Here is a 22,954-nt window from a genome sequence, read left to right on the forward strand (position 1 = left end):
TGATTGTGCACTTTAGGTGAAAATGTCAAAATCTTAAAAATGAGCATAAGCACAATGAAATTAATGCTGGAATCATCTTCAGGATGCTAGAATACACTAAATACAGCAAAAATTTTGAGTCTACAACGTTTAGTTTAGGTGTGAGAGCCAAAATGAACTTTTTATTGCTTTAAACGCGTTTTCAGCCCCTGATTGTACACTTAAGGTGAAAATGTCAAAATCTTCAAAATGAGCATAAGCACAATGAAATTAATGCTGGAATCATCTTCAGGATGCTAGAATACACTAAATACAGCAAAAATTTTGAGTCTACAACGTTTATTTTAGGTGTGTGAGCCAAAATGAACTTTTTATTGCTTTAAATGCGTTTTCAGCCTGATTGTGCACTTTAGGTGAAAATGTCAAAATCTTCAAAATGAGCATAAGCACGATGAAATTAATGCTGGAATCATCTTCAGGATGCTAAAATACACTGAATACAGCAAAAATTTTGAGTCTACAACGTTTAGTTTAGGTGTGAGAGCCAAAATGAACTTTTTATTGCTTTAAACGCGTTTTTCAGCCCCTGATTGTACACTTAAGATGAAAATGTCAAAATCTTAAAAATGAGCATAAGCACAATGAAATTAATGCTGGAATCATCTTCAGGATGCTAAAATACACTAAATACAGCAAAAATTTTGAGTCTACAACGTTTAGTTTAGGTGTGAGAGCCAAAATGAACTTTTTATTGCTTTAAATGCGTTTTCAGCCTGATTGTGCACTTTAGGTGAAAATGTCAAAATCTTAAAAATGAGCATAAGCACAATGAAATTAATGCTGGAATCATCTTCAGGATGCTAGAATACACTAAATACAGCAAAAATTTTGAGTCTACAACGTTTAGTTTAGGTGTGAGAGCCAAAATGAACTTTTTATTGCTTTAAACGCGTTTTCAGCCCCTGATTGTACACTTAAGGTGAAAATGTCAAAATCTTAAAAATGAGCATAAGCACAATGAAATTAATGCTGGAATCATCTTCAGGATGCTAGAATACACTAAATACAGCAAAAATTTTGAGTCTACAATGTTTAGTTTAGGTGTGAGAGCCAAAATGAACTTTTTATTGCTTTAAATGCGTTTTCAGCCTGATTGTGCACTTTAGGTGAAAATGTCAAAATCTTAAAAATGAGCATAAGCACAATGAAATTAATGCTGGAATCATCTTCAGGATGCTAGAATACACTAAATACAGCAAAAATTTTGAGTCTACAACGTTTAGTTTAGGTGTGAGAGCCAAAATGAACTTTTTATTGCTTTAAACGCGTTTTCAGCCCCTGATTGTACACTTAAGGTGAAAATGTCAAAATCTTCAAAATGAGCATAAGCACAATGAAATTAATGCTGGAATCATCTTCAGGATGCTAGAATACACTAAATACAGCAAAAATTTTGAGTCTACAACGTTTAGTTTAGGTGTGAGAGCCAAAATGAACTTTTTATTGCTTTAAATGCGTTTTCAGCCTGATTGTGCACTTTAGGTGAAAATGTCAAAATCTTCAAAATGAGCATAAGCACAATGAAATTAATGCTGGAATCATCTTCAGGATGCTAAATACAGCAAAAATTTTGAGTCTACAACGTTTAGTTTAGGTGTGAGAGCCAAAATGAACTTTTTATTGCTTTAAACGCGTTTTCAGCCCCTGATTGTACACTTAAGGTGAAAATGTCAAAATCTTCAAAATGAGCATAAGCACAATGAAATTAATGCTGGAATCATCTTCAGGATGCTAGAATACACTAAATACAGCAAAAATTTTGAGTCTACAACGTTTAGTTTAGGTGTGAGAGCCAAAATGAACTTTTTATTGCTTTAAATGCGTTTTCAGCCTGATTGTGCACTTTAGGTGAAAATGTCAAAATCTTAAAAATGAGCATAAGCACAATGAAATTAATGCTGGAATCATCTTCAGGATGCTAGAATACACTAAATACAGCAAAAATTTTGAGTCTACAACGTTTAGTTTAGGTGTGAGAGCCAAAATGAACTTTTTATTGCTTAAACGCGTTTTCAGCCCCTGATTGTACACTTAAGGTGAAAATGTCAAAATCTTCAAAATGAGCATAAGCACAATGAAATTAATGCTGGAATCATCTTCAGGATGCTAAATACAGCAAAAATATTGAGTCTACAACGTTTAGTTTAGGTGTGAGAGCCAAAATGAACTTTTTATTGCTTTAAATGCGTTTTCAGCCTGATTGTGCACTTTAGGTGAAAATGTCAAAATCTTCAAAATGAGCATAAGCACGATGAAATTAATGCTGGAATCATCTTCAGGATGCTAGAATACACTGAATACAGCAAAAATTTTGAGTCTACAATGTTTAGTTTAGGTGTGAGAGCCAAAATGAACTTTTTATTGCTTTAAACGCGTTTTCAGCGCCTGATTGTACACTTAAGGTGAAAATGTCAAAATCTTCAAAATGAGCATAAGCACAATGAAATTAATGCTGGAATCATCTTCAGGATGCTAGAATACACTAAATACAGCAAAAATTTTGAGTCTACAACGTTTAGTTTAGGTGTGAGAGCCAAAATGAACTTTTTATTGCTTTAAATGCGTTTTCAGCCTGATTGTGCACTTTAGGTGAAAATGTCAAAATCTTAAAAATGAGCATAAGCACAATGAAATTAATGCTGGAATCATCTTCAGGATGCTAGAATACACTAAATACAGCAAAAATTTTGAGTCTACAACGTTTAGTTTAGGTGTGAGAGCCAAAATGAACTTTTTATTGCTTTAAACGCGTTTTCAGCCCCTGATTGTACACTTAAGGTGAAAATGTCAAAATCTTCAAAATGAGCATAAGCACAATGAAATTAATGCTGGAATCATCTTCAGGATGCTAAATACAGCAAAAATTTTGAGTCTACAACGTTTAGTTTAGGTGTGAGAGCCAAAATTAACTTTTTATTGCTTTAAATGCGTTTTCAGCCTGATTGTGCACTTTAGGTGAAAATGTCAAAATCTTAAAAATGAGCATAAGCACAATTAAATTAATGCTGGAATCATCTTCAGGATGCTAGAATACACTAAATACAGCAAAAATTTTGATTCTACAACGTTTAGTTTAGGTGTGAGAGCCAAAATGAACTTTTTATTGCTTTAAACGCGTTTTCAGCCCCTGATTGTACACTTAAGGTGAAAATGTCAAAATCTTCAAAATGAGCATAAGCACAATGAAATTAATGCTGGAATCATCTTCAGGATGCTAGAATACACTAAATACAGCAAAATTTTTGAGTCTACAACGTTTATTTTAGGTGTGTGAGCCAAAATAAACTTTTTATTGCTTTAAATGCGTTTTCAGCCTGATTGTGCACTTTAGGTGAAAATGTCAAAATCTTCAAAATGAGCATAAGCACGATGAAATTAATGCTGGAATCATCTTCAGGATGCTAGAATATACTGAATACAGCAAAAATTTTGAGTCTACAACGTTTAGTTTAGGTGTGAGAGCCAAAATGAACTTTTTATTGCTTTAAACGCGTTTTCAGCGCCTGATTGTACACTTAAGGTGAAAATGTCAAAATCTTCAAAATGAGCATAAGCACAATGAAATTAATGCTGGAATAATCTTCAGGATGCTAGAATACACTAAATACAGCAAAAATTTTGAGTCTACAACGTTTAGTTTAGGTGTGAGAGCCAAAATGAACTTTTTATTGCTTTAAATGCGTTTTCAGCCTGATTGTGCACTTTAGGTGAAAATGTCAAAATCTTAAAAATGAGCATAAGCACAATGAAATTAATGCTGGAATCATCTTCAGGATGCTAGAATACACTAAATACAGCAAAAATTTTGAGTCTACAACGTTTAGTTTAGGTGTGAGAGCCAAAATGAACTTTTTATTGCTTTAAACGCGTTTTCAGCCCCTGATTGTACACTTAAGGTGAAAATGTCAAAATCTTCAAAATGAGCATAAGCACAATGAAATTAATGCTGGAATCATCTTCAGGATGCTAGAATACACTAAATACAGCAAAAATTTTGAGTCTACAACGTTTATTTTAGGTGTGTGAGCCAAAATGAACTTTTTATTGCTTTAAATGCGTTTTCAGCCTGATTGTGCACTTTAGGTGAAAATGTCAAAATCTTCAAAATGAGCATAAGCACGATGAAATTAATGCTGGAATCATCTTCAGGATGCTAAAATACACTGAATACAGCAAAAATTTTGAGTCTACAACGTTTAGTTTAGGTGTGAGAGCCAAAATGAACTTTTTATTGCTTTAAACGCGTTTTTCAGCCCCTGATTGTACACTTAAGATGAAAATGTCAAAATCTTAAAAATGAGCATAAGCACAATGAAATTAATGCTGGAATCATCTTCAGGATGCTAAAATACACTAAATACAGCAAAAATTTTGAGTCTACAACGTTTAGTTTAGGTGTGAGAGCCAAAATGAACTTTTTATTGCTTTAAATGCGTTTTCAGCCTGATTGTGCACTTTAGGTGAAAATGTCAAAATCTTAAAAATGAGCATAAGCACAATGAAATTAATGCTGGAATCATCTTCAGGATGCTAGAATACACTAAATACAGCAAAAATTTTGAGTCTACAACGTTTAGTTTAGGTGTGAGAGCCAAAATGAACTTTTTATTGCTTTAAACGCGTTTTCAGCCCCTGATTGTACACTTAAGGTGAAAATGTCAAAATCTTAAAAATGAGCATAAGCACAATGAAATTAATGCTGGAATCATCTTCAGGATGCTAGAATACACTAAATACAGCAAACATTTTGAGTCTACAATGTTTAGTTTAGGTGTGAGAGCCAAAATGAACTTTTTATTGCTTTAAATGCGTTTTCAGCCTGATTGTGCACTTTAGGTGAAAATGTCAAAATCTTAAAAATGAGCATAAGCACAATGAAATTAATGCTGGAATCATCTTCAGGATGCTAGAATACACTAAATACAGCAAAAATTTTGAGTCTACAACGTTTAGTTTAGGTGTGAGAGCCAAAATGAACTTTTTATTGCTTTAAACGCGTTTTCAGCCCCTGATTGTACACTTAAGGTGAAAATGTCAAAATCTTCAAAATGAGCATAAGCACAATGAAATTAATGCTGGAATCATCTTCAGGATGCTAGAATACACTAAATACAGCAAAAATTTTGAGTCTACAACGTTTAGTTTAGGTGTGAGAGCCAAAATGAACTTTTTATTGCTTTAAATGCGTTTTCAGCCTGATTGTGCACTTTAGGTGAAAATGTCAAAATCTTAAAAATGAGCATAAGCACAATTAAATTAATGCTGGAATCATCTTCAGGATGCTAGAATACACTAAATACAGCAAAAATTTTGAGTCTACAACGTTTAGTTTAGGTGTAATACCCAAAATGAACTTTTTATTGCTTTAAATGCGTTTTCAGCCTGATTGTGCACTTTAGGTGAAAATGTCAAAATCTTAAAAATGAGCATAAGCACAATGAAATTAATGCTGGAATCATCTTCAGGATGCTAGAATACACTAAATACAGCAAAAATTTTGAGTCTACAACGTTTAGTTTAGGTGTGAGAGCCAAAATGAACTTTTTATTGCTTTAAACGCGTTTTCAGCCCCTGATTGTACACTTAAGGTGAAAATGTCAAAATCTTCAAAATGAGCATAAGCACAATGAAATTAATGCTGGAATCATCTTCAGGATGCTAGAATACACTAAATACAGCAAAAATTTTGAGTCTACAACGTTTAGTTTAGATGTGGGAGCCAAAATGAACTTTTTATTGCTTTAAACGCGTTTTCAGCCCCTGATTGTACACTTAAGGTGAAAATGTCAAAATCTTAAAAATGAGCATAAGCACAATGAAATTAATGCTGGAATCATCTTCAGGATGCTAGAATACACTAAATAAAGCAAAAATTTTGAGTCTACAACGTTTATTTTAGGTGTGTGAGCCAAAATGAACTTTTTATTGCTTTAAATGCGTTTTCAGCCTGATTGTGCACTTTAGGTGAAAATGTCAAAATCTTCAAAATGAGCATAAGCACGATGAAATTAATGCTGGAATCATCTTCAGGATGCTAGAATACACTGAATACAGCAAAAAAATTGAGTCTACAACGTTTAGTTTAGGTGTGAGAGCCAAAATGAACTTTTTATTGCTTTAAACGCGTTTTCAGCCCCTGATTGTACACTTAAGATGAAAATGTCAAAATCTTAAAAATGAGCATAAGCACAATGAAATTAATGCTGGAATCATCTTCAGGATGCTAAAATACACTAAATACAGCAAAAATTTTGAGTCTACAACGTTTAGTTTAGGTGTGAGAGCCAAAATGAACTTTTTATTGCTTTAAATGCGTTTTCAGCCTGATTGTGCACTTTAGGTGAAAATGTCAAAATCTTCAAAATGAGCATAAGCACAATGAAATTAATGCTGGAATCATCTTCAGGATGCTAGAATACACTAAATACAGCAAAAATTTTGAGTCTACAACGTTTAGTTTAGGTGTGAGAGCCAAAATGAACTTTTTATTGCTTTAAACGCGTTTTCAGCCCCTGATTGTACACTTAAGGTGAAAATGTCAAAATCTTCAAAATGAGCATAAGCACAATGAAATTAATGCTGGAATCATCTTCAGGATGCTAGAATACACTAAATACAGCAAAAATTTTGAGTCTACAACGTTTAGTTTAGGTGTAATACCCAAAATGAACTTTTTATTGCTTTAAATGCGTTTTCAGCCTGATTGTGCACTTTAGGTGAAAATGTCAAAATCTTAAAAATGAGCATAAGCACAATGAAATTAATGCTGGAATCATCTTCAGGATGCTAGAATACACTAAATACAGCAAAAATTTTGAGTCTACAACGTTTAGTTTAGGTGTGAGAGCCAAAATGAACTTTTTATTGCTTTAAACGCGTTTTCAGCCCCTGATTGTACACTTAAGGTGAAAATGTCAAAATCTTCAAAATGAGCATAAGCACAATGAAATTAATGCTGGAATCATCTTCAGGATGCTAAATACAGCAAAAATTTTGAGTCTACAACGTTTAGTTTAGGTGTGAGAGCCAAAATGAACTTTTTATTGCTTTAAATGCGTTTTCAGCCTGATTGTGCACTTTAGGTGAAAATGTCAAAATCTTAAAAATGAGCATAAGCACAATTAAATTAATGCTGGAATCATCTTCAGGATGCTAGAATACACTAAATACAGCAAAAATTTTGAGTCTACAACGTTTAGTTTAGGTGTGAGAGCCAAAATGAACTTTTTATTGCTTTAAACGCGTTTTCAGCCCCTGATTGTACACTTAAGGTGAAAATGTCAAAATCTTCAAAATGAGCATAAGCACAATGAAATTAATGCTGGAATCATCTTCAGGATGCTAGAATACACTAAATACAGCAAAATTTTTGAGTCTACAACGTTTATTTTAGGTGTGTGAGCCAAAATAAACTTTTTATTGCTTTAAATGCGTTTTCAGCCTGATTGTGCACTTTAGGTGAAAATGTCAAAATCTTCAAAATGAGCATAAGCACGATGAAATTAATGCTGGAATCATCTTCAGGATGCTAGAATACACTGAATACAGCAAAAATTTTGAGTCTACAACGTTTAGTTTAGGTGTGAGAGCCAAAATGAACTTTTTATTGCTTTAAACGCGTTTTCAGCCCCTGATTGTACACTTAAGGTGAAAATGTCAAAATCTTCAAAATGAGCATAAGCACAATGAAATTAATGCTGGAATCATCTTCAGGATGCTAGAATACACTAAATACAGCAAAAATTTTGAGTCTACAACGTTTAGTTTAGGTGTGAGAGCCAAAATGAACTTTTTATTGCTTTAAATGCGTTTTCAGCCTGATTGTGCACTTTAGGTGAAAATGTCAAAATCTTAAAAATGAGCATAAGCACAATGAAATTAATGCTGGAATCATCTTCAGGATGCTAGAATACACTAAATACAGCAAAAATTTTGAGTCTACAACGTTTAGTTTAGGTGTGAGAGCCAAAATGAACTTTTTATTGCTTTAAACGCGTTTTCAGCCCCTGATTGTACACTTAAGGTGAAAATGTCAAAATCTTCAAAATGAGCATAAGCACAATGAAATTAATGCTGGAATCATCTTCAGGATGCTAGAATACACTAAATACAGCAAAAATTTTGAGTCTACAACGTTTATTTTAGGTGTGTGAGCCAAAATGAACTTTTTATTGCTTTAAATGCGTTTTCAGCCTGATTGTGCACTTTAGGTGAAAATGTCAAAATCTTCAAAATGAGCATAAGCACGATGAAATTAATGCTGGAATCATCTTCAGGATGCTAGAATACACTGAATACAGCAAAAATTTTGAGTCTACAACGTTTAGTTTAGGTGTGAGAGCCAAAATGAACTTTTTATTGCTTTAAACGCGTTTTCAGCCCCTGATTGTACACTTAAGATGAAAATGTCAAAATCTTAAAAATGAGCATAAGCACAATGAAATTAATGCTGGAATCATCTTCAGGATGCTAAAATACACTAAATACAGCAAAAATTTTGAGTCTACAACGTTTAGTTTAGGTGTGAGAGCCAAAATGAACTTTTTATTGCTTTAAATGCGTTTTCAGCCTGATTGTGCACTTTAGGTGAAAATGTCAAAATCTTCAAAATGAGCATAAGCACAATGAAATTAATGCTGGAATCATCTTCAGGATGCTAAATACAGCAAAAATTTTGAGTCTACAACGTTTAGTTTAGGTGTGAGAGCCAAAATGAACTTTTTATTGCTTTAAACGCGTTTTCAGCCCCTGATTGTACACTTAAGGTGAAAATGTCAAAATCTTCAAAATGAGCATAAGCACAATGAAATTAATGCTGGAATCATCTTCAGGATGCTAGAATACACTAAATACAGCAAAAATTTTGAGTCTACAACGTTTAGTTTAGGTGTGAGAGCCAAAATGAACTTTTTATTGCTTTAAATGCGTTTTCAGCCTGATTGTGCACTTTAGGTGAAAATGTCAAAATCTTAAAAATGAGCATAAGCACAATGAAATTAATGCTGGAATCATCTTCAGGATGCTAGAATACACTAAATACAGCAAAATTTTTGAGTCTACAACGTTTAGTTTAGGTGTGAGAGCCAAAATGAACTTTTTATTGCTTTAAACGCGTTTTCAGCCCCTGATTGTACACTTAAGGTGAAAATGTCAAAATCTTCAAAATGAGCATAAGCACAATGAAATTAATGCTGGAATCATCTTCAGGATGCTAAATACAGCAAAAATTTTGAGTCTACAACGTTTAGTTTAGGTGTGAGAGCCAAAATGAACTTTTTATTGCTTTAAATGCGTTTTCAGCCTGATTGTGCACTTTAGGTGAAAATGTCAAAATCTTAAAAATGAGCATAAGCACAATTAAATTAATGCTGGAATCATCTTCAGGATGCTAGAATACACTAAATACAGCAAAAATTTTGATTCTACAACGTTTAGTTTAGGTGTGAGAGCCAAAATGAACTTTTTATTGCTTTAAACGCGTTTTCAGCCCCTGATTGTACACTTAAGGTGAAAATGTCAAAATCTTCAAAATGAGCATAAGCACAATGAAATTAATGCTGGAATCATCTTCAGGATGCTAGAATACACTAAATACAGCAAAATTTTTGAGTCTACAACGTTTATTTTAGGTGTGTGAGCCAAAATAAACTTTTTATTGCTTTAAATGCGTTTTCAGCCTGATTGTGCACTTTAGGTGAAAATGTCAAAATCTTCAAAATGAGCATAAGCACGATGAAATTAATGCTGGAATCATCTTCAGGATGCTAGAATACACTGAATACAGCAAAAAAATTGAGTCTACAACGTTTAGTTTAGGTGTGAGAGCCAAAATGAACTTTTTATTGCTTTAAACGCGTTTTCAGCCCCTGATTGTACACTTAAGATGAAAATGTCAAAATCTTAAAAATGAGCATAAGCACAATGAAATTAATGCTGGAATCATCTTCAGGATGCTAAAATACACTAAATACAGCAAAAATTTTGAGTCTACAACGTTTAGTTTAGGTGTGAGAGCCAAAATGAACTTTTTATTGCTTTAAATGCGTTTTCAGCCTGATTGTGCACTTTAGGTGAAAATGTCAAAATCTTCAAAATGAGCATAAGCACAATGAAATTAATGCTGGAATCATCTTCAGGATGCTAGAATACACTAATTACAGCAAAAATTTTGAGTCTACAACGTTTAGTTTAGGTGTGAGAGCCAAAATGAACTTTTTATTGCTTTAAACGCGTTTTCAGCCCCTGATTGTACACTTAAGATGAAAATGTCAAAATCTTAAAAATGAGCATAAGCACAATGAAATTAATGCTGGAATCATCTTCAGGATGCTAAAATACACTAAATACAGCAAAAATTTTGAGTCTACAACGTTTAGTTTAGGTGTGAGAGCCAAAATGAACTTTTTATTGCTTTAAATGCGTTTTCAGCCTGATTGTGCACTTTAGGTGAAAATGTCAAAATCTTCAAAATGAGCATAAGCACAATGAAATTAATGCTGGAATCATCTTCAGGATGCTAAATACAGCAAAAATTTTGAGTCTACAACGTTTAGTTTAGGTGTGAGAGCCAAAATGAACTTTTTATTGCTTTAAACGCGTTTTCAGCCCCTGATTGTACACTTAAGGTGAAAATGTCAAAATCTTCAAAATGAGCATAAGCACAATGAAATTAATGCTGGAATCATCTTCAGGATGCTAGAATACACTAAATACAGCAAAAATTTTGAGTCTACAACGTTTAGTTTAGGTGTGAGAGCCAAAATGAACTTTTTATTGCTTTAAATGCGTTTTCAGCCTGATTGTGCACTTTAGGTGAAAATGTCAAAATCTTAAAAATGAGCATAAGCACAATGAAATTAATGCTGGAATCATCTTCAGGATGCTAGAATACACTAAATACAGCAAAAATTTTGAGTCTACAACGTTTAGTTTAGGTGTGAGAGCCAAAATGAACTTTTTATTGCTTAAACGCGTTTTCAGCCCCTGATTGTACACTTAAGGTGAAAATGTCAAAATCTTCAAAATGAGCATAAGCACAATGAAATTAATGCTGGAATCATCTTCAGGATGCTAAATACAGCAAAAATATTGAGTCTACAACGTTTAGTTTAGGTGTGAGAGCCAAAATGAACTTTTTATTGCTTTAAATGCGTTTTCAGCCTGATTGTGCACTTTAGGTGAAAATGTCAAAATCTTCAAAATGAGCATAAGCACGATGAAATTAATGCTGGAATCATCTTCAGGATGCTAGAATACACTGAATACAGCAAAAATTTTGAGTCTACAACGTTTAGTTTAGGTGTGAGAGCCAAAATGAACTTTTTATTGCTTTAAACGCGTTTTCAGCCCCTGATTGTACACTTAAGGTGAAAATGTCAAAATCTTCAAAATGAGCATAAGCACAATGAAATTAATGCTGGAATCATCTTCAGGATGCTAGAATACACTAAATACAGCAAAAATTTTGAGTCTACAACGTTTAGTTTAGGTGTGAGAGCCAAAATGAACTTTTTATTGCTTTAAATGCGTTTTCAGCCTGATTGTGCACTTTAGGTGAAAATGTCAAAATCTTAAAAATGAGCATAAGCACAATGAAATTAATGCTGGAATCATCTTCAGGATGCTAGAATACACTAAATACAGCAAAATTTTTGAGTCTACAACGTTTAGTTTAGGTGTGAGAGCCAAAATGAACTTTTTATTGCTTTAAACGCGTTTTCAGCCCCTGATTGTACACTTAAGGTGAAAATGTCAAAATCTTCAAAATGAGCATAAGCACAATGAAATTAATGCTGGAATCATCTTCAGGATGCTAAATACAGCAAAAATTTTGAGTCTACAACGTTTAGTTTAGGTGTGAGAGCCAAAATGAACTTTTTATTGCTTTAAATGCGTTTTCAGCCTGATTGTGCACTTTAGGTGAAAATGTCAAAATCTTAAAAATGAGCATAAGCACAATTAAATTAATGCTGGAATCATCTTCAGGATGCTAGAATACACTAAATACAGCAAAAATTTTGATTCTACAACGTTTAGTTTAGGTGTGAGAGCCAAAATGAACTTTTTATTGCTTTAAACGCGTTTTCAGCCCCTGATTGTACACTTAAGGTGAAAATGTCAAAATCTTCAAAATGAGCATAAGCACAATGAAATTAATGCTGGAATCATCTTCAGGATGCTAGAATACACTAAATACAGCAAAATTTTTGAGTCTACAACGTTTATTTTAGGTGTGTGAGCCAAAATAAACTTTTTATTGCTTTAAATGCGTTTTCAGCCTGATTGTGCACTTTAGGTGAAAATGTCAAAATCTTCAAAATGAGCATAAGCACGATGAAATTAATGCTGGAATCATCTTCAGGATGCTAGAATACACTGAATACAGCAAAAATTTTGAGTCTACAACGTTTAGTTTAGGTGTGAGAGCCAAAATGAACTTTTTATTGCTTTAAACGCGTTTTCAGCGCCTGATTGTACACTTAAGGTGAAAATGTCAAAATCTTCAAAATGAGCATAAGCACAATGAAATTAATGCTGGAATAATCTTCAGGATGCTAGAATACACTAAATACAGCAAAAATTTTGAGTCTACAACGTTTAGTTTAGGTGTGAGAGCCAAAATGAACTTTTTATTGCTTTAAATGCGTTTTCAGCCTGATTGTGCACTTTAGGTGAAAATGTCAAAATCTTAAAAATGAGCATAAGCACAATGAAATTAATGCTGGAATCATCTTCAGGATGCTAGAATACACTAAATACAGCAAAAATTTTGAGTCTACAACGTTTAGTTTAGGTGTGAGAGCCAAAATGAACTTTTTATTGCTTTAAACGCGTTTTCAGCCCCTGATTGTACACTTAAGGTGAAAATGTCAAAATCTTCAAAATGAGCATAAGCACAATGAAATTAATGCTGGAATCATCTTCAGGATGCTAGAATACACTAAATACAGCAAAAATTTTGAGTCTACAACGTTTATTTTAGGTGTGTGAGCCAAAATGAACTTTTTATTGCTTTAAATGCGTTTTCAGCCTGATTGTGCACTTAAGGTGAAAATGTCAAAATCTTCAAAATGAGCATAAGCACGATGAAATTAATGCTGGAATCATCTTCAGGATGCTAAAATACACTGAATACAGCAAAAATTTTGAGTCTACAACGTTTAGTTTAGGTGTGAGAGCCAAAATGAACTTTTTATTGCTTTAAACGCGTTTTTCAGCCCCTGATTGTACACTTAAGATGAAAATGTCAAAATCTTAAAAATGAGCATAAGCACAATGAAATTAATGCTGGAATCATCTTCAGGATGCTAAAATACACTAAATACAGCAAAAATTTTGAGTCTACAACGTTTAGTTTAGGTGTGAGAGCCAAAATGAACTTTTTATTGCTTTAAATGCGTTTTCAGCCTGATTGTGCACTTTAGGTGAAAATGTCAAAATCTTAAAAATGAGCATAAGCACAATGAAATTAATGCTGGAATCATCTTCAGGATGCTAGAATACACTAAATACAGCAAAAATTTTTAGTCTACAACGTTTAGTTTAGGTGTGAGAGCCAAAATGAACTTTTTATTGCTTTAAACGCGTTTTCAGCCCCTGATTGTACACTTAAGGTGAAAATGTCAAAATCTTAAAAATGAGCATAAGCACAATGAAATTAATGCTGGAATCATCTTCAGGATGCTAGAATACACTAAATACAGCAAAAATTTTGAGTCTACAATGTTTAGTTTAGGTGTGAGAGCCAAAATGAACTTTTTATTGCTTTAAATGCGTTTTCAGCCTGATTGTGCACTTTAGGTGAAAATGTCAAAATCTTAAAAATGAGCATAAGCACAATGAAATTAATGCTGGAATCATCTTCAGGATGCTAGAATACACTAAATACAGCAAAAATTTTGAGTCTACAACGTTTAGTTTAGGTGTGAGAGCCAAAATGAACTTTTTATTGCTTTAAACGCGTTTTCAGCCCCTGATTGTACACTTAAGGTGAAAATGTCAAAATCTTCAAAATGAGCATAAGCACAATGAAATTAATGCTGGAATCATCTTCAGGATGCTAGAATACACTAAATACAGCAAAAATTTTGAGTCTACAACGTTTAGTTTACGTGTGAGAGCCAAAATGAACTTTTTATTGCTTTAAATGCGTTTTCAGCCTGATTGTGCACTTTAGGTGAAAATGTCAAAATCTTAAAAATGAGCATAAGCACAATTAAATTAATGCTGGAATCATCTTCAGGATGCTAGAATACACTAAATACAGCAAAAATTTTGAGTCTACAACGTTTAGTTTAGGTGTGAGAGCCAAAATGAACTTTTTATTGCTTTAAATGCGTTTTCAGCCTGATTGTGCACTTTAGGTGAAAATGTCAAAATCTTAAAAATGAGCATAAGCACAATGAAATTAATGCTGGAATCATCTTCAGGATGCTAGAATACACTAAATACAGCAAAAATTTTGAGTCTACAACGTTTAGTTTAGGTGTGAGAGCCAAAATGAACTTTTTATTGCTTTAAACGCGTTTTCAGCCCCTGATTGTACACTTAAGGTGAAAATGTCAAAATCTTCAAAATGAGCATAAGCACAATGAAATTAATGCTGGAATCATCTTCAGGATGCTAGAATACACTAAATACAGCAAAAATTTTGAGTCTACAACGTTTAGTTTAGGTGTGAGAGCCAAAATGAACTTTTTATTGCTTTAAATGCGTTTTCAGCCTGATTGTGCACTTTAGGTGAAAATGTCAAAATCTTAAAAATGAGCATAAGCACAATGAAATTAATGCTGGAATCATCTTCAGGATGCTAGAATACACTAAATACAGCAAAAATTTTGAGTCTACAACGTTTAGTTTAGGTGTGAGAGCCAAAATGAACTTTTTATTGCTTAAACGCGTTTTCAGCCCCTGATTGTACACTTAAGGTGAAAATGTCAAAATCTTCAAAATGAGCATAAGCACAATGAAATTAATGCTGGAATCATCTTCAGGATGCTAAATACAGCAAAAATATTGAGTCTACAACGTTTAGTTTAGGTGTGAGAGCCAAAATGAACTTTTTATTGCTTTAAATGCGTTTTCAGCCTGATTGTGCACTTTAGGTGAAAATGTCAAAATCTTAAAAATGAGCATAAGCACAATTAAATTAATGCTGGAATCATCTTCAGGATGCTAGAATACACTAAATACAGCAAAAATTTTGAGTCTACAACGTTTAGTTTAGGTGTGAGAGCCAAAATGAACTTTTTATTGCTTTAAACGCGTTTTCAGCCCCTGATTGTACACTTAAGGTGAAAATGTCAAAATCTTCAAAATGAGCATAAGCACAATGAAATTAATGCTGGAATCATCTTCAGGATGCTAGAATACACTGAATACAGCAAAAATTTTGAGTCTACAACGTTTAGTTTAGGTGTGAGAGCCAAAATGAACTTTTTATTGCTTTAAATGCGTTTTCAGCCTGATTGTGCACTTTAGGTGAAAATGTCAAAATCTTAAAAATGAGCATAAGCACAATTAAATTAATGCTGGAATCATCTTCAGGATGCTAGAATACACTAAATACAGCAAAAATTTTGAGTCTACAACGTTTAGTTTAGGTGTGAGAGCCAAAATGAACTTTTTATTGCTTTAAATGCGTTTTCAGCCTGATTGTGCACTTTAGGTGAAAATGTCAAAATCTTAAAAATGAGCATAAGCACAATTAAATTAATGCTGGAATCATCTTTAGGATGCTAGAATACACTAAATACAGCAAAAATTTTGAGTCTACAACGTTTAGTTTAGGTGTGAGAGCCAAAATGAACTTTTTATTGCTTTAAATGCGTTTTCAGCCTGATTGTGCACTTTAGGTGAAAATGTCAAAATCTTAAAAATGAGCATAAGCACAATTAAATTAATGCTGGAATCATCTTCAGGATGCTAGAATACACTAAATACAGCAAAAATTTTGAGTCTACAACGTTTAGTTTAGGTGTGAGAGCCAAAATGAACTTTTTATTGCTTTAAACGCGTTTTCAGCCCCTGATTGTACACTTAAGGTGAAAATGTCAAAATCTTCAAAATGAGCATAAGCACAATGAAATTAATGCTGGAATCATCTTCAGGATGCTAGAATACACTAAATACAGCAAAAATTTTGAGTCTACAACGTTTAGTTTAGGTGTGAGAGCCAAAATGAACTTTTTATTGCTTTAAATGCGTTTTCAGCCTGATTGTGCACTTTAGGTGAAAATGTCAAAATCTTAAAAATGAGCATAAGCACAATTAAATTAATGCTGGAATCATCTTCAGGATGCTAGAATACACTAAATACAGCAAAAATTTTGAGTCTACAACGTTTAGTTTAGGTGTGAGAGCCAAAATGAACTTTTTATTGCTTTAAACGCGTTTTCAGCCCCTGATTGTACACTTAAGGTGAAAATGTCAAAATCTTCAAAATGAGCATAAGCACAATGAAATTAATGCTGGAATCATCTTCAGGATGCTAGAATACACTAAATACAGCAAAAATTTAGAGTCTACAACGTTTAGTTTAGGTGTGAGAGCCAAAATGAACTTTTTATTGCTTTAAACGCGTTTTCAGCCCCTGATTGTACACTTAAGGTGAAAATGTCAAAATCTTCAAAATGAGCATAAGCACAATGAAATTAATGCTGGAATCATCTTCAGGATGCTAGAATACACTAAATACAGCAAAAATTTTGAGTCTACAACGTTTAGTTTAGGTGTGAGAGCCAAAATGAACTTTTTATTGCTTTAAATGCGTTTTCAGCCTGATTGTGCACTTTAGGTGAAAATGTCAAAATCTTAAAAATGAGCATAAGCACAATTAAATTAATGCTGGAATCATCTTCAGGATGCTAGAATACACTAAATACAGCAAAAATTTTGAGTCTACAACGTTTAGTTTAGGTGTGAGAGCCAAAATGAACTTTTTATTGCTTTAAATGCGTTTTCAGCCTGATTGTGCACTTTAGGTGAAAATGTCAAAATCTTAAAAATGAGCATAAGCACAATTAAATTAATGCTGGAATCATCTTCAGGATGCTAGAATACACTAAATACAGCAAAAATTTTGAGTCTACAACGTTTAGTTTAGGTGTGAGAGCCAAAATGAACTTTTTATTGCTTTAAACGCGTTTTCAGCCCCTGATTGTACACTTAAGGTGAAAATGTCAAAATCTTCAAAATGAGCATAAGCACAATGAAATTAATGCTGGAATCATCTTCAGGATGCTAGAATACACTAAATACAGCAAAAATTTTGAGTCTACAACGTTTAGTTTAGGTGTGAGAGCCAAAATGAACTTTTTATTGCTTTAAATGCGTTTTCAGCCTGATTGTGCACTTTAGGTGAAAATGTCAAAATCTTAAAAATGAGCATAAGCACAATTAAATTAATGCTGGAATCATCTTCAGGATGCTAGAATACACTAAATACAGCAAAAATTTTGAGTCTACAACGTTTAGTTTAGGTGTGAGAGCCAAAATGAACTTTTTATTGCTTTAAACGCGTTTTCAGCCCCTGATTGTACACTTAAGGTGAAAATGTCAAAATCTTCAAAATGAGCATAAGCACAATGAAATTAATGCTGGAATCATCTTCAGGATGCTAGAATACACTAAATACAGCAAAAATTTTGAGTCTACAACGTTTAGTTTAGGTGTGAGAGCCAAAATGAACTTTTTATTGCTTTAAATGCGTTTTCAGCCTGATTGTGCACTTTAGGTGAAAATGTCAAAATCTTAAAAATGAGCATAAGCACAATGAAATTAATGCTGGAATCATCTTCAGGATGCTAAATACAGCAAAAATTTTGAGTCTACAACGTTTAGTTTAGGTGTGAGAGCCAAAATGAACTTTTTATTGCTTTAAACGCGTTTTCAGCCCCTGATTGTACACTTAAGGTGAAAATGTCAAAATCTTCAAAATGAGCATAAGCACAATGAAATTAATGCTGGAATCATCTTCAGGATGCTAGAATACACTAAATACAGCAAAAATTTTGAGTCTACAACGTTTAGTTTAGGTGTGAGAGCCAAAATGAACTTTTTATTGCTTTAAATGCGTTTTCAGCCTGATTGTGCACTTTAGGTGAAAATGTCAAAATCTTAAAAATGAGCATAAGCACAATGAAATTAATGCTGGAATCATCTTCAGGATGCTAGAATACACTAAATACAGCAAAAATTTTGAGTCTACAACGTTTAGTTTAGGTGTGAGAGCCAAAATGAACTTTTTATTGCTTAAACGCGTTTTCAGCCCCTGATTGTACACTTAAGGTGAAAATGTCAAAATCTTCAAAATGAGCATAAGCACAATGAAATTAATGCTGGAATCATCTTCAGGATGCTAAATACAGCAAAAATATTGAGTCTACAACGTTTAGTTTAGGTGTGAGAGCCAAAATGAACTTTTTATTGCTTTAAATGCGTTTTCAGCCTGATTGTGCACTTTAGGTGAAAATGTCAAAATCTTCAAAATGAGCATAAGCACGATGAAATTAATGCTGGAATCATCTTCAGGATGCTAGAATACACTGAATACAGCAAAAATTTTGAGTCTACAATGTTTAGTTTAGGTGTGAGAGCCAAAATGAACTTTTTATTGCTTTAAACGCGTTTTCAGCGCCTGATTGTACACTTAAGGTGAAAATGTCAAAATCTTCAAAATGAGCATAAGCACAATGAAATTAATACTGGAATCATCTTCAGGATGCTAGAATACACTAAATACAGCAAAAATTTTGAGTCTACAACGTTTAGTTTAGGTGTGAGAGCCAAAATGAACTTTTTATTGCTTTAAATGCGTTTTCAGCCTGATTGTGCACTTTAGGTGAAAATGTCAAAATCTTAAAAATGAGCATAAGCACAATGAAATTAATGCTGGAATCATCTTCAGGATGCTAGAATACACTAAATACAGCAAAAATTTTGAGTCTACAACGTTTAGTTTAGGTGTGAGAGCCAAAATGAACTTTTTATTGCTTTAAACGCGTTTTCAGCCCCTGATTGTACACTTAAGGTGAAAATGTCAAAATCTTCAAAATGAGCATAAGCACAATGAAATTAATGCTGGAATCATCTTCAGGATGCTAAATACAGCAAAAATTTTGAGTCTACAACGTTTAGTTTAGGTGTGAGAGCCAAAATGAACTTTTTATTGCTTTAAATGCGTTTTCAGCCTGATTGTGCACTTTAGGTGAAAATGTCAAAATCTTAAAAATGAGCATAAGCACAATTAAATTAATGCTGGAATCATCTTCAGGATGCTAGAATACACTAAATACAGCAAAAATTTTGATTCTACAACGTTTAGTTTAGGTGTGAGAGCCAAAATGAACTTTTTATTGCTTTAAACGCGTTTTCAGCCCCTGATTGTACACTTAAGGTGAAAATGTCAAAATCTTCAAAATGAGCATAAGCACAATGAAATTAATGCTGGAATCATCTTCAGGATGCTAGAATACACTAAATACAGCAAAATTTTTGAGTCTACAACGTTTATTTTAGGTGTGTGAGCCAAAATAAACTTTTTATTGCTTTAAATGCGTTTTCAGCCTGATTGTGCACTTTAGGTGAAAATGTCAAAATCTTCAAAATGAGCATAAGCACGATGAAATTAATGCTGGAATCATCTTCAGGATGCTAGAATATACTGAATACAGCAAAAATTTTGAGTCTACAACGTTTAGTTTAGGTGTGAGAGCCAAAATGAACTTTTTATTGCTTTAAACGCGTTTTCAGCGCCTGATTGTACACTTAAGGTGAAAATGTCAAAATCTTCAAAATGAGCATAAGCACAATGAAATTAATGCTGGAATAATCTTCAGGATGCTAGAATACACTAAATACAGCAAAAATTTTGAGTCTACAACGTTTAGTTTAGGTGTGAGAGCCAAAATGAACTTTTTATTGCTTTAAATGCGTTTTCAGCCTGATTGTGCACTTTAGGTGAAAATGTCAAAATCTTAAAAATGAGCATAAGCACAATGAAATTAATGCTGGAATCATCTTCAGGATGCTAGAATACACTAAATACAGCAAAAATTTTGAGTCTACAACGTTTAGTTTAGGTGTGAGAGCCAAAATGAACTTTTTATTGCTTTAAACGCGTTTTCAGCCCCTGATTGTACACTTAAGGTGAAAATGTCAAAATCTTCAAAATGAGCATAAGCACAATGAAATTAATGCTGGAATCATCTTCAGGATGCTAGAATACACTAAATACAGCAAAAATTTTGAGTCTACAACGTTTATTTTAGGTGTGTGAGCCAAAATGAACTTTTTATTGCTTTAAATGCGTTTTCAGCCTGATTGTGCACTTTAGGTGAAAATGTCAAAATCTTCAAAATGAGCATAAGCACGATGAAATTAATGCTGGAATCATCTTCAGGATGCTAAAATACACTGAATACAGCAAAAATTTTGAGTCTACAACGTTTAGTTTAGGTGTGAGAGCCAAAATGAACTTTTTATTGCTTTAAACGCGTTTTTCAGCCCCTGATTGTACACTTAAGATGAAAATGTCAAAATCTTAAAAATGAGCATAAGCACAATGAAATTAATGCTGGAATCATCTTCAGGATGCTAAAATACACTAAATACAGCAAAAATTTTGAGTCTACAACGTTTAGTTTAGGTGTGAGAGCCAAAATGAACTTTTTATTGCTTTAAATGCGTTTTCAGCCTGATTGTGCACTTTAGGTGAAAATGTCAAAATCTTAAAAATGAGCATAAGCACAATGAAATTAATGCTGGAATCATCTTCAGGATGCTAGAATACACTAAATACAGCAAAAATTTTGAGTCTACAACGTTTAGTTTAGGTGTGAGAGCCAAAATGAACTTTTTATTGCTTTAAACGCGTTTTCAGCCCCTGATTGTACACTTAAGGTGAAAATGTCAAAATCTTAAAAATGAGCATAAGCACAATGAAATTAATGCTGGAATCATCTTCAGGATGCTAGAATACACTAAATACAGCAAACATTTTGAGTCTACAATGTTTAGTTTAGGTGTGAGAGCCAAAATGAACTTTTTATTGCTTTAAATGCGTTTTCAGCCTGATTGTGCACTTTAGGTGAAAATGTCAAAATCTTAAAAATGAGCATAAGCACAATGAAATTAATGCTGGAATCATCTTCAGGATGCTAGAATACACTAAATACAGCAAAAATTTTGAGTCTACAACGTTTAGTTTAGGTGTGAGAGCCAAAATGAACTTTTTATTGCTTTAAACGCGTTTTCAGCCCCTGATTGTACACTTAAGGTGAAAATGTCAAAATCTTCAAAATGAGCATAAGCACAATGAAATTAATGCTGGAATCATCTTCAGGATGCTAGAATACACTAAATACAGCAAAAATTTTGAGTCTACAACGTTTAGTTTAGGTGTGAGAGCCAAAATGAACTTTTTATTGCTTTAAATGCGTTTTCAGCCTGATTGTGCACTTTAGGTGAAAATGTCAAAATCTTAAAAATGAGCATAAGCACAATTAAATTAATGCTGGAATCATCTTCAGGATGCTAGAATACACTAAATACAGCAAAAATTTTGAGTCTACAACGTTTAGTTTAGGTGTGAGAGCCAAAATGAACTTTTTATTGCTTTAAATGCGTTTTCAGCCTGATTGTGCACTTTAGGTGAAAATGTCAAAATCTTAAAAATGAGCATAAGCACAATGAAATTAATGCTGGAATCATCTTCAGGATGCTAGAATACACTAAATACAGCAAAAATTTTGAGTCTACAACGTTTAGTTTAGGTGTGAGAGCCAAAATGAACTTTTTATTGCTTTAAACGCGTTTTCAGCCCCTGATTGTACACTTAAGGTGAAAATGTCAAAATCTTCAAAATGAGCATAAGCACAATGAAATTAATGCTGGAATCATCTTCAGGATGCTAGAATACACTAAATACAGCAAAAATTTTGAGTCTACAACGTTTAGTTTAGGTGTGAGAGCCAAAATGAACTTTTTATTGCTTTAAATGCGTTTTCAGCCTGATTGTGCACTTTAGGTGAAAATGTCAAAATCTTAAAAATGAGCATAAGCACAATGAAATTAATGCTGGAATCATCTTCAGGATGCTAGAATACACTAAATACAGCAAAAATTTTGAGTCTACAACGTTTAGTTTAGGTGTGAGAGCCAAAATGAACTTTTTATTGCTTAAACGCGTTTTCAGCCTGATTGTGCACTTTAGGTGAAAATGTCAAAATCTTAAAAATGAGCATAAGCACAATGAAATTAATGCTGGAATCATCTTCAGGATGCTAGAATACACTAAATACAGCAAAAATTTTGAGTCTACAACGTTTAGTTTAGATGTGGGAGCCAAAATGAACTTTTTATTGCTTTAAACGCGTTTTCAGCCCCTGATTGTACACTTAAGGTGAAAATGTCAAAATCTTCAAAATGAGCATAAGCACAATGAAATTAATGCTGGAATCATCTTCAGGATGCTAGAATACACTAAATAAAGCAAAAATTTTGAGTCTACAACGTTTATTTTAGGTGTGTGAGCCAAAATGAACTTTTTATTGCTTTAAATGCGTTTTCAGCCTGATTGTGCACTTTAGGTGAAAATGTCAAAATCTTCAAAATGAGCATAAGCACGATGAAATTAATGCTGGAATCATCTTCAGGATGCTAGAATACACTGAATACAGCAAAAAAATTGAGTCTACAACGTTTAGTTTAGGTGTGAGAGCCAAAATGAACTTTTTATTGCTTTAAACGCGTTTTCAGCCCCTGATTGTACACTTAAGATGAAAATGTCAAAATCTTAAAAATGAGCATAAGCACAATGAAATTAATGCTGGAATCATCTTCAGGATGCTAAAATACACTAAATACAGCAAAAATTTTGAGTCTACAACGTTTAGTTTAGGTGTGAGAGCCAAAA

Source organism: Vanacampus margaritifer, chromosome 11 (genome assembly GCF_051991255.1).
Source record: "Vanacampus margaritifer isolate UIUO_Vmar chromosome 11, RoL_Vmar_1.0, whole genome shotgun sequence".
NCBI lineage: Eukaryota > Metazoa > Chordata > Actinopteri > Syngnathiformes > Syngnathidae > Vanacampus > Vanacampus margaritifer.